This window comes from Sarcophilus harrisii, chromosome 3 (genome assembly GCF_902635505.1).
Source record: "Sarcophilus harrisii chromosome 3, mSarHar1.11, whole genome shotgun sequence".
Lineage (NCBI taxonomy): Eukaryota > Metazoa > Chordata > Mammalia > Dasyuromorphia > Dasyuridae > Sarcophilus > Sarcophilus harrisii.
In genome coordinates, this window is record NC_045428.1 from 113,737,045 (window position 1) to 113,750,747 (window position 13,703).

Here is a 13,703-nt window from a genome sequence, read left to right on the forward strand (position 1 = left end):
CTGGACTCAACTAGTCCCACCTCGATAACAGAATGAAACCACTTTATCTTGATTCCCTGGGGTGGGTCTCTCAGGGGAGAGCTTCTCTGAGGGAGTTTCCCAAGCTTTCCCCCCAAAATCCGAGAGAGTAAGAGAGAGTTTCAGGGCTCCCCTCATGAGCATTGTAATGTCTGATTTTGTCACCAATAAAATCACAGGTTTTTTTTTTTTTTTCATATCACATTATAGTTGTAGCTGATATCTTCTGGTATTATTTATTCCCATCACTATTTCAAAATTATTATGATTAGGCCTGCTGCTAGATATCTAACTATATCACAATTTTTGAATATATTGATAATTATATACAAATGTAATCGGTAATTTTTGTTATCCTGTGTATTTTATTTTAAGTATTCAAAGTATTATTTAGGGAAAGGTATTATTCACTAAACTGCCCCAGAAGTCTATGACACATGTGCACACACACAAAAAAAAGATTAAGAATCTCTGATAAAGTAATAACTTTACTCAATAAACTACAGGTAATAAGCTATCACAATACTTTAGCCTAAATAGTAGGCTTGAAATCTGATGCTGCATATATTGAACAACATATTTAGTTATACTCTCCAATTTTTATATGTCAAAAAAAAAAAAAAAAGCATGTTCCTTATATTTTATGAATGTGAACAGGTTAGGTTATTTAATATTTCTAGAGAAACAAATATTAAATATGTTTATTTCCATTATAGTATTTCTTATTTGATACACATGATAGATTTCCCCATAAGCATCCCAAAAAGCTAATGGTACCATTGCTTTCAAGAGAGTCCCAGCTTATGGATCTAGGGAAGTTATATCTGTGCTCTACTCTAAACCAATCAGAGACCATCTGGGGCATTGTGTTCAGTCCTTGACACTGTTGTTTACAGAGAACATTGATTAGTTAGAAAATATCCAGTGAAGGTCAGATAAATTGTGAAAGGCCTTGAATCTTTGCCATGGAAGGATTGTGATTCTAAGACTGTAGGAAGGGAAACTCTAAGGAAGGATATGATTGCTGTTTTCAAGTATGTGAAAGACTTTCATGTCATTTACCCTAACTAACCCCAGAGGGCAAATCTAGAAGCTGTAAAGAGGCAAAATTACAATTACAGCTACCCAAACATCAAACGAACCATTTCAAGAGGTAGTAAATTCTCCCTTGCAGGATGTTTTCAAACAAAGAATAGATGACTACTTTTCAGATATATTTCAGTGGATATTTTTTCATGAATTTAACTAGATAACTATGAGATCTTTCCTATTCTGGAATTCATATACTTTTTATTTATTTATATACTTAACTACTATTTTTTTTTAAATCTGCTTCAGCGTTTACAGCACTAAGAATGTGAATCATAAAGTTATACATGTATCCAATTTACATCCTGTATCAAAAAATCCACCAAAGTCTCTCTTTCCTCCATACATTTTGTTTCAAACCTTTTTGCAAATGGATAGTTTCCAAGGAAGGAGTTGGGAAAGTAGTCTCCAAGAAAGATTGATTTGTTTATGATTTCAGCTAGGACCCAAAGAAGTAGACGCTGATTTTTTAATTATATTCGGTGCAGAACTGATAATGTGATCCCTATTTACAGTGGTTCAGGTTGGCCTTTAATCATTTGTTTATCCCTGTGTCTATTGATTGCAGCTCTCTCATGGAGAATAGCAGTGAAGTAGCAGTAAGAAGTGGCGACAGTGTAATTCTGTGTTGTTGGCTGTTCTAAGTGATGAAACTATAATTCACAGGGTGATAGATAACAGAAGGTAATTTTATGGTTACGAAGAATGAGTTTGCATTTGTTTGTGTAGTTACTATATAAATTTATAGATGTATTTTGTATGTATCGCATTTTAAATTTTAGTGGCAGAGCCAGAGCAGCATTGGAGCCCACAAGGAGTGTGGTCATGAACTCCTACTTCAGCAGCCACTTGTAAAGGGGACTGTAATTCAACATGAAATAGGTTCCGAATGTTCCTACAAACTCATTATAAATCAAGCTCCTTGGAAGGGATGCTGTTATTAAGTTTGTTTTTTGATTTTCTCTTGCCCTTCCTCCATCATCTTATCTAGAGAAAGAGTTGAAAGGCAAGAAAAGCAATTCGGCAGAGAAGCTCTTTCAGTGGCTGAAATAAAAGGGGCCATGCTCTACACATCCCACTAAACACAAAGTATGTTTTTAAGATTTAGAGCTATTTTTTCATCTTAATGACAGACCTTGTCCTCCATGATCTGGGCAGCTTTTAATACTGCAGAGAGTTAATTAATGCTTATCAAAACAGGAGAGGACTTTGGGAAGTTTGGGGTCATCACAGAACAGTATTAATCCAAATAGATTCATGTCAAGAGTTTTTTGTTTGTTTTTTTTAAGTGCCCAGGTCCTCCACTGCATCTAGACAAATATTCTAGCAGTTCAGGAATTTAGTTTTCTCATTTAAAAAGGTCGGAATTGATTTGAATAGGTGTCTTTATTCCTTTCAGACATAAAGAGAATGCTTCCATACTTGACAAAAAAAAAAAAAAAAAAAAAAAAAAACCGGTTTTTGTTTGCATGGGTATAACATCTGCCATGCACATGACAGAGCTTCCATATCTTAGAAATGGTTTCCTTAAGTTGCTGGATACAAAATGTTCTCCCCTGGTTATCAGCTGTCTGTAAAGAGGCTTTGTAAATATAAATCAATTAGTTTATTGCTTGAAAATGCAAGCATCTTAAGTAGAAAGAAAATAAATAAAACAAAAAGGACTATTAGTACTGAAGTGATTTGAAAAGGAGAGTATAAGCTCCTTGAAGGCAGAAACTGCTTCCTTTTTACCATTGTATTTCCAGTACCCAGCATATAATAAGTCATTAATAAATGGATTTTTTTATTAAATTCATTGAATCATTTTATATTGGCAAGCCCTTTCTAAAATGTCAGACTTAATTAGATGAATTTCTTCTCTCCACTGTTTCTAACATTCATAATCAATTCCTTTTTTCTGAAATGGTGAGAATCTTAATACTTCACTAAGTGTGATAAGAATAAAGAATAAATTCCTTTATTCAATTCAATTATCTTTAGATTATTAATTAATTCAATTATCTTTAGAATATTTATACTTGCTGGTTTCCCTAAAGAGGAAAAGCCCAATGGGGAAGGAATACTGTTTGCTTTAAAAAAAAGAAGTTCCAGTTCCAAACTAAGTAAAGTTTAGTCAACTTAATAATTATATGGCTAAATGTGGATAATATAAATATAATTTAAAAATCAAAGACTATTCAAGATATAGTTTTTAAAAGGAATGGATGGGTAGTCAATTGCCAAATGACAAAAATGTAAGGACACATTTCACATGAGAAGTAAAGGCTGAAACAATCTTTCATAAACAAAAAAAAAAATGTACTTATAAGCCTATGATTTCATTTTTCAAGTGTCAGTAACATTTCAAGATAGAAGCTAAATATAAGCAATCCTTTTAGGAGATAAACACTAACTTACAAAAAAAGATTAATTGTCTCAGTGTGTGAGGAAATAAGCATCTCCATATCCAAAGCTACCAATTATCTAGTATACACAGTGATACATATAATATGCCAAGCAAAATAGTCTAACAAGAAATTTTAGATCTACTGGTTCAATGTGCACTAATTTATTTTTTCTATTCTATTTTAATGAATTTACATTAGAGAGCTGCTCTTGAAGTTACAGCATGATATTTTTTAAAATTTATTTCTGAACTTTAAAAAAATTAATAATATTTGCACAGGGCCATTTTATAATCACAATATGCCACTTCAGGGTGTGAATTATAGTATAATAATTCATACTCTGTGCATTTAAACAAGCACTTGTCCTATGGCCTCATTCTTAACAATGCAAAAGGTATAAATTATTACACTATAACTCATAGCCTGTCATATATTATTACTTAATTATGGAAGAAGAGGAAAATTTCAGCTAATTTCAGCCCAGAAAATTCTAACATATTATCCTCCAAAAAGACACGAATGATTATTTGATACAATAGATTCAGTTCATTCTTTTTCCCATTAAGACCACTCTAAAAATTAACTTTTAAAGCACTTTCTCCTTTGTTATCAATCCCAGTAACTTTAGGTAGGTCATTGTTAGAAATTTCATATCTTCTATTTCAAGTAATCATATTATTATATTTGAAACATTTCAAGAACAAATGACTTGATGAAGTTTCCAAGAAGATTTCTGACAATAATAAAAACTCATTGTCCATTTCTAATGAAACTCACAGAAAAAAAAATTATTATTATAGCATGAGAGATTTAGATTAGCTCTAAGGAGAACTCTGTGTTAATGAGGGGTTTCAAAGAAAGAGCACATTGCCAAAGGATGTGATAATATATCCTTTGTTATAGACTTTTATGTATTAGAAACAGCTTTGTTTGGTATGTTTGAAGCACATCTAAAAATAACAACCAATATGGATAAATATTGAGATGTCAAATCTTTCAATCAAGATATGTGTGTGTGTGTGTGTGTGTGTGTGTGTGTGTGTTACTAATCTTCTATGTACAATATGCTCAGTCTGATTGTATGGAAACACTACAGAAGATTTGGAGAGACAAGTATATTGTCTTGAAAAATTAAAAGATAATAAAAAAGCTTAATATATAAGTGTTCAAAATATTCTAGTATCCAATAGTGAAATGAATGATAAATACATGTTATAGAAAATCAAATGATAGAGATATCAGTGTGACCTTGAATAGTCAAAAAATAAAAACCTTCATGGCACATGTGATAGGGAAACAAGAGTGGTTTTCTAGATGGTGATCCCACTAAGAGGTGATGAAATCAAAAAATATACAAGGATTTGGCAGAACTGCAAGTTGGGGGCAGGTGGGGGTGAGGAAGTGGTTTATGAGTAGAATAATTTGAAATGAATGAGTTAGGACTATGAATAGTTAGGAGTAAGACCAAATAGATGTGAAACTGGAATTCCATTCTAAAGAATTTAGACTTTATTTTGTGAGCAAAATGTAGACAATTCTCCACCTTAAGCATGGGTCCTTTAAGGGGAAAGAGGTGATATCATAATGCCTTGGTTTCCCTAAATTATTATAAAATTATTATAGCCCCACTCCTTTGTTCCTTAGGAATGGGAAAATTAAGTTAGAAAAGAAGCCCTGAGATACCATTGAATCATAAAACGCCAGGTACCTTATCTCAAATGCCTGCTAGAATAATTTCCCCTTCTTTGAGTATTGCCCCTTACCTCACTGTTTCCTGCCTTCTGACCTTCTAATCTTGACCCCATCCTGTCAAAACTAAGTTATGATACTTTCCTGGAATTATGGCTTGTCCCCTACCCAATATCCTGACCCCCGGCCTTTGTTTCCCCTATAGTTGGAGCCTTATAAAAGTCTCCTGACTTTTGTGCTTGCTGCTAAATACTTTGAGTCAAGAGTCCCATGCAGCCAGCTACTCTAAATTTTCCATAATTAAAATATTAAAACTAATCTCTGCCTTGCCTCAGTTTCTCCTTCATTACAATATAACTAAAGAAGGTTTCAATAAAGAAATTTAGAAGGTCTACATACACTCATATATGGTGATAGGAAATGTGAGAAAGCATGACCAAAAAATCTTTGAACTAACAGCCAATCCCTTCCAATCTATTCCCATATCTATAAGATAAAATATCTGGAAAACCAATTAATCAAAATCCCAATCTCTAGGGAACATATAAGAATTTCATCACACATACGGGCCAGATGCAACAGTTAAGGACGTTTATCCCCCTCACCCAGGGTTATGAAGTTTCTTTATTTAAAGGCCCACAAAACAAAGTTTTTGTTTTTACTAAGTCCGGCCCTCCAACAGTCTTAGGGACAGTGAACTGGCCCCCCCATTTAAAAAGTTTGAGGAGCCCTGGAAAGGGAAATGTTATTTCAGTATGGCCAGGCTGGGGCATGCTAATATATACCTTGAAATGAAAGGAATAGTGAATGGATTTTGCTTTTGTTGGCATAAGGAATTCCAAGGGTAGGATACTCCTTTTACCAGTACAAGTTGGCTCTTTCTCTAAAACTTAGTCTTAGAGATTTGCCTAGAAAAGGTAAGAAGTTAAATGATTTGTCCAAGATCATAGTAGGTTCCAGAGACATGACTTGAAGTCATATCTTGCACATTCTTAAGCCAGTTCTCTATCCACTAGTCCATGATGCTTCTCATATTTGCAATAAAATTATGTAAACTGATACTGTCTTGCATTTGTCTGATTTTAGCAACACATGCAAAGAATATGCACAGTTAAGTTTAGACTGTGATAATATAGTTACAGAATTCCTGATATATTTAAAGATCATATGAAGTTCAATGTACTTAGACCAAAATGTCCTGAGTTGTCAAAGAAATAAAGAAGATGTGATACCAGGTCTAGGACAGATGTCTCTGATACAGTGGATAAAGCAGCAGATGTAGAGTGAAATGATCTGGATTCAAATTCTGTCTGCTTACTACCTGGGTGACTTTGAGCAATTCATTAACCTCCTTAAACCTCAGTTTCTTCATCTGTAAAATAAGGAGGTTTTATTAATTGGGCTGAGGTTCCTTCGATTTCTAGAACTGTGATCATATATATGAGCTCTGTCCTCCTGAGACAGCATGAACTATTGTGAAATAGTAAGATACAAGGGTTAAAATTTGCCAAAAGAACTGTCAAAAACTAATGTGTTCTCTCAGGAGGTGAGGGAAAATTCATACTATTGTATTATTACATAAGCACAAGGATTCCAAAGAAGCCATATTCTTTCCTCAATTATATTATATTTTTCTTTTAAAATAACTTTACCCAGTTTGTGATTTCCTAATAGGGAGTACATTTCCTAGGCCAAGATGGTTCCCCTATTTCAAAAACCCCTTAATATTAACAAACACTGCTCAGTGAAAAGAGATAGTTATTCCCTAGCATCAACCCATTAAGTAATACAAATGATACTTAGATCATTCAAAAATCAAATGAGAAATAAATTTTAGTAAGTAATATCACCAGTGTGGTATAATAAAGAGCACTGGCTTTGGCATCTGACTTTTATTGTTGTTCATTGTTTTCAGTCATGAATGACTCTTCAAAACCCCAATTGAAATTTTCTTGGCAAAAAAGACTAAAGTGGTTGGCTATTTCCTCCTCTACCACACTTTACAGATGGGAAACTGAGGCAAACAAGTGAATTTTTCAGGATTACACAGCTAGTAACTGCTTGAGACCAGATTTGAATTCATTGTCTTCAGGTCCCCCACTCTATCCATTGCACCACCTCACAAAATCCGACTACTTGGATTCATAGTCCAACTTCACTCCTTGCTAGTTGTACAATTGGAAATTCTATCCTTGTTACTTCAATTGTGTCGATTTCTATTAATTTTCCTTTGAACTTTTTCAAAATCTCTTTCCAATATTATTTTCTCCACTTTTTATACAGGGTCATGTCATTACATTTTACCATACTAATGTTTAATCTCTTGCAACCAGCAATAGAAGAGATCAGGAAAATTTTTGTTTAAAAAATGTCATGTGATCTGAAAGGACAAAAAGATTTTCAACAAGTAGAGATGAAAACACATTCCAAACTGAAGAAGCTCCCAAGCAGTAGGAATTCATCTTTCAAATACTAAACAACAGTTTAGAACTGGAAAAGAAATGGAGATTTTATTTCTCATATTTCAATTCACTATTTGAATAGATTTTCTGGGACTTAGTTTCTTCTTCTGTAAGATGAAGCTATTGAAGGAGATGGCATTTGAAATTAATTACAATTTAAAGCTATATAAAATTCTTCCTTATACTGTTAAGTCATGATCTAGTCATTTAATATTATAGCACCTTCATTTCTTCATCTGTAAAATGGGACAATTGTATAGGCAGCCCCAAAATTGCAAATCTGTTGTGTGGATCAAATGAAATAATATGTGCAAGTTTTGTTGGCATCTTTAAATTCATGTGTCAATGTCCATTATTATCATTATATCATCTTTCTTAATTTAGTAGAGGACTTTGTCAATCATATTATTTGTCAACTTATGAACAAAAGGTACGGCAGAATTTGATGAGAGTGTTAAATCTTCTGAGATCAAGATCTCTAATTCTAAGTAAGAGTTCCATGCTACAGAATACAGATCTTAGCCATTTCAGCCCAGAGTATTGTGAGTCTTTACAAAGTGGTTCATAATGTCTATAAGGAAAATGTAATATCAATATTGAGCACTTTTTCTCTAGCAATTTCCAAATGCCAGATAATTTTGTTAATTGCCTTGTTTAATTGAAGTCTTTATTTAAGGTCTTCATTCAAAGCTATACAAGAAATACAAAGGATGCCCTACTGCTCATTTAATACAGTCTGGCATTATGTGGATCACATGTTAAATAGAATGTTTCATATATTCAGTGAGTTAGCCATTTCCAGAATCCTTTCAAATATTCTTCTTGATTCCAGTGAATGTGCCATTTATTGGATCAAGGTTGCCCATAAACCAATTTCAAACTTTTATTGACTAGACTAGGAGAAACAGAAGAGAGAAAATATGATCATTACTTTTCTAAAAGTTCTATTGCTAACTTTGTAAGTAAATGTACATTATGTTCTTCAGTACTCTTAAACCGGATGTTTCTCTAAAGAATAAATAATTCATTTGATGCGAATAATAAAAATAAAATTCCCCCAAACATAATTAGCTTAATTTGCTGGTGGGATTCCTAATTTGCTCAGGTTTAAATGACAGTTAATACCTCTTAGTTCTGAATACATAGTGGTCTTCTTTAGGAGCTAAGGTAAGATGCTACTATTTCAACAAGTGTTTTTTTTTTATTATAATAACTTTTTATTGACAGATCAACAAGTGTTTTGAAATACTATCATTTTTGGAAAATATTGAGATAGATCAGTAACAGTTCATCTCTGCAAATTACAGTTAAACAAAGACATCATTAAAATGATGTTGCCCAATTGTTCAAATGGATCTGAAATCTGCTCTACTCAAAAGATCCTTCAAATATTGCAAATTGCAATCCATCCCTGCCTTCCAATCGTTTCCAGTTTTTGTCTATCTTCTTAATAAATTCATCTACTATAGAAGATCCATTCAATGTACTAGAGACCTTTTTTGTTTTTTCTCTGACATCATGAGAAAATAGTGGAACACTTGAATTGAATATTTGTATGTACAAGTAAAGAGTGTGACTTCAAATACTCGCCCCACTTGGGTTGAGGAAAATATAATTATGAGTCCTCCTGAAATCTAAAATCTCCTTCTTGATTTTTACAAGTGACTCATGCCCAGATCCATGCAGGAAAATTTTCATTTAAGCCTACTAATGTTGTGCTCCTCCCCACTTCATGGTGTACAGGAGAGCTGTCAAACAAAGTATTAGGGGAGGGGATGAGTGTGAAGGGAAACACATGCCTTTGATACTACTAAACGTGGCCAGAACATGATTTAAATATTATTTCAAAATATTTAATAAAATTTTAAAAATAGTAAAGTGAAGATAATGTTATATTTTTAAAAACTAAATCAATATATGATACTTGGTAATTCTTAGATATGGATTAGTGGCTTGGTATCCATTTGAGTTTGTCAATAGTATTTCAAAAAAAGAGGAAAAAAGAAAAAAGAATCTTCAATATTTTAATGCACAAAAGAGATCAAAAGGAATTTAAAAAGGAAAGAGGCAGGACAAGTACAAAGTAATATGTTAAATGTCTTAGATATTTTTCAACAGCAAGCTATATATAATGGAGATTTAAGATTTCACACCAAAAAAAAACAAAAAAAAACAAAAAAAAAAACCTTTCCTTTCTACTTTGAATATGAAAATGTTCATTTTATGGCTAATGTAGAGACGTTTTACATGATTTTATACACACACACACACATACACACACACACTCACACATACACACACACACACACACACACACATCATATCTAATACTATCTCTAAGAGAAAGTAGGGAAGGTAGAAATAAAATTTGGAATTCAAACTTTTTTCTAAAAAAAAATGTTAAAATTGTTCTTAGATGTAATGGGAGAAGATACATTATTGAAAGAGGAAAAGAAAATGTTCATGTTGAGTGTATTCAGATGTGAAAGAAAAAAGAAAGAAAGGAAGGAAGGAAGGAAGGAAGGAAGGAAGGAAGGAAGGAAGGAAGGAAGGAAGGAAGGAAAAGCAAAGTCCTCCCTGAGATATCTTGGAAACTAAGGAACATTATTGCTGAATTATCCAAAACTATTTTATTAGCAAATTCTACTCTATCCCATTTTCTCCTTGAACACTAAAGAGAGCAACCCCAGGACTTTATTGACCAAATGGCTGGAGAAAAAAAATGGCATTGTCTATGAAGAGTGCAGTGTCCTTTGAAGAGAAAATGCTTCTCTCCAGACTATCCCTTCCTGCTGAGAGGAGATTCAAACCATACTAACACTGGTAAATATTGGAAATTTTTTCACTGTGCTTTTCCTAAATAAAACTATTGCATCTTTTTTAACCATTAAAAACAACCAAAAGTGAAGAAGTTTTTAATCTTTCATCACTGAGTGTCTTCTACCTCTTAATTTGTTATTTTTCCTATCTTTTTCATTGTATTTCTTAAGTTATAAGAAGTTTAAATGGTCTTTCATTATATTTTAATGCCTGCCCATAGAAGGGCAAAGTTCTATCAAAAAAGGTTTTTCTTTACTTTTTCTTATAAAAGTTTATATCTTCTTTTCTCAGTCAAAGAAAGTATCCTGTGAAGTACTAACTTCCTAAATATGGCTCTGGATTAACTGTAGCAACTTTCTTGAAATTTGTTCAGTAAAATTATGCACAGAATTGACTATTGTGGAATTGTCCATAGAAAGAGGGAAAGGGAAAGGAAGAGGGAAAGGGGAAGTGTGAAGGCCTATTTTTGGATAATACAATAATTTATATAGCTTAAACAAATATTGACATGCTTTATTACATGTTTTATAAATTTCTTCTCTTTTAAAATTTAGTAAACACATTCTAAAATTTTGATTAGATTCTGATTGTATTAATTGCATACTGTTAAATCTAAGTTTTGCTGAAAATTCACATCAGAACAAGTTCACAGTAATTGAGACAAGTAATTAGGAAGCAAATTCTATACGTGCATTTATCTATCTTTATCTTTATTATTCTAAGTTAAAACAACATACTAAATACTTAATTTACATTTTTCAAAAAAATTTATCTAAATTTTTTGCTATCCAGTACAAAGGAATTGTTCAAACAAATAGAACATGGATTAATTAATTAGTCTTTCTTTCTATTCATTTGACTAGCAAGGATTTATGTATTAGCATTCCTTTTTATCTCTCCAATCCAGCTTCCAAAATCAAGAAATTTCTAGATATTTCACTCACTAAAAATAGCTCCTCACATTTTCTTTTTTCTTTTGTTTCTTTTTTATTTTTTTAAACAAAATAAAACAAAACAAAAAAGAGAGTTGTCATGTGCCCAGCAGAACATCAGGAAGGATTCAAAATATATAACAACAAATAACAATTCAAGGGAAAAAAAAATTATATATATAATAAAATATATTCATGAGTGTCCATCTATTTTTTCCTTGGAAATTGTTGTTTTGTTCTCTGCTGCACACTATTTTACTTTATTATTTTTCCCAAACAGGCTATAATTTAGAAAGGATATGTAAATATATACCCATACAAACACACACACACACACACACACACACACACACACACACATCTTTCCTATTCCTGCTTATCCTTTGCTTTAATTCTTCTAACTTGCATTGCTGCTACTTAATCTCCCCCCACCCATGGATCCCACCCTTGTCTTTTTCCCTCCTTCTTTTCTTTCCTGTCTGCCCATCCCTCTCCCCTTATTTCCTTATAGATTTTATAGGATAAGGTGCTATATCCTTCATAGTATGTATGTATATGTGTATGTATGTGTGTATATGTATATGTATATACATATGTACATATATAGTCCTCCTTCCCCCTCTAATGCCTCTGTGTCTTTTCTTCCTCTATACTGTAATGCCAAAGGTCACTTTTAATGGGGTGACCAGTTCCTCCATTTGTCCTATTTCGTATTCTGCCTTAAGGTTATGACCGTCCCCTCTTAATGGTTGAGATAAAGGTGTTATAGACATTCCTTAATGTCATTAGAATATCAGTAACCTCCATCTATGAGGCTATCCCCACCTAGGTCTCTGCATTATGTCAATGTTCTTGTAATTCCATAAAAGGCTTGCTGTCCCTATACTCAAGGCTAGACTCTTTGAGATGATAGTCTCATCTAGCCCTGGGATCCATTGGTCCCAGTATTTCTCTCCATTTAATAAACTATTGAATTGGTCTCTCATCTCTGTCTTGCTCAGTTTCTTTTGGCATTACAATACCTCATTTGTATTACGTAATTACTAATTTTACCTTAATTCTGTCCCAATCTTTTGAGATGCCCTATTGTTGATGTTAACTTTAAAAATATGATATACACTTCCCATGTTAAAAAAAAAAATTTGTCCATGTTGAGTTTCTTGAAATTGATCTTTGATGTTAGTTCTATATTTTAAATTTCTATTAATTTCAGATTTGGTTGATAGAAAGTCCTGAAAATCTGCAAGTTCATTAAATATCCATTTTTTCTCATTCAATATTATGGATAATTTTCCTGGATATGATATTTTTGGCTGTAGAACTAATTCTTGTGATTGTTGGTAGGTGGATATGATTCCAAGATCTGCAGATTTTTATTGTAGCTGCTGATAAGTCCTGTACAATTCTAGTTGTAGCTCCTGTATTTTTTTAACAGTTTTGTTCTTGTTTCTTATAAAATTTTCTCTTTGATCTGGGGGTTTCAAAATTTGGCAATGTACCTATGTGTTTTCCACAAAGGATCTCATTGAAGTGGTGATTGGTAGATTTTTTTCCATTTTTATTTTCCCTTCCTGTTCTATCACTCCAGCACAATTTTTTTGGATTATTTCTTGCATTATTGTATTGATGAGGGGAACCCTGAAACTGTCCTCTGACTTTGGGGGGGGGGGAAGAGGAGAGCATGGGAGAAATGAAAAACTCTCCTCTGACAAAGACCTGCCTCAGAGAATCAAGATAAAGTGGTCTCATTCTGTTATCTTGGTGGCACTAGCTACTCCCTCTTAACTTGAGTGGAGTCCAGGACCACTCCCTACTTTGCTTGAACTTAAGTGGTATCATTTAGCTGGAGATCTGGACCTGATATTTCTATTGAGTAGCCGCACCCTCTATTGAGTTGAAAATTAGTCCAGGACTACTCCTTACTTAGCTTGAAATTAAGTGATCTTATTCAACTGGAGATCTAGGTCTGGGGCAGGGACAATATTGAAGGTATTTCATTCAATTGATCTCTTACAAAAAAGGCAATTTTAAACTCTTAACTTGGGACCTCTCCCTTCTTGGCACAGCTGCTTATCAGGACTCCTGCACTGTGAAGACATTCTCTTCTCAGTGATAACCCCTTTTTATGTCTCTGCTAGGACCTTTATTTCTCTGCTGAGACCTGGCCACTGAGGAAGTCAGTCTCCTAGCAAAGCTACTTCTACAGGACCAATAAAATTTCCTTTTTCCTTATGTTTCAGGTTCATGAATTCTTTCACGTTGAACCTGCCCCGACCAAAAAGGGATTCTCACTCCTCAACTCT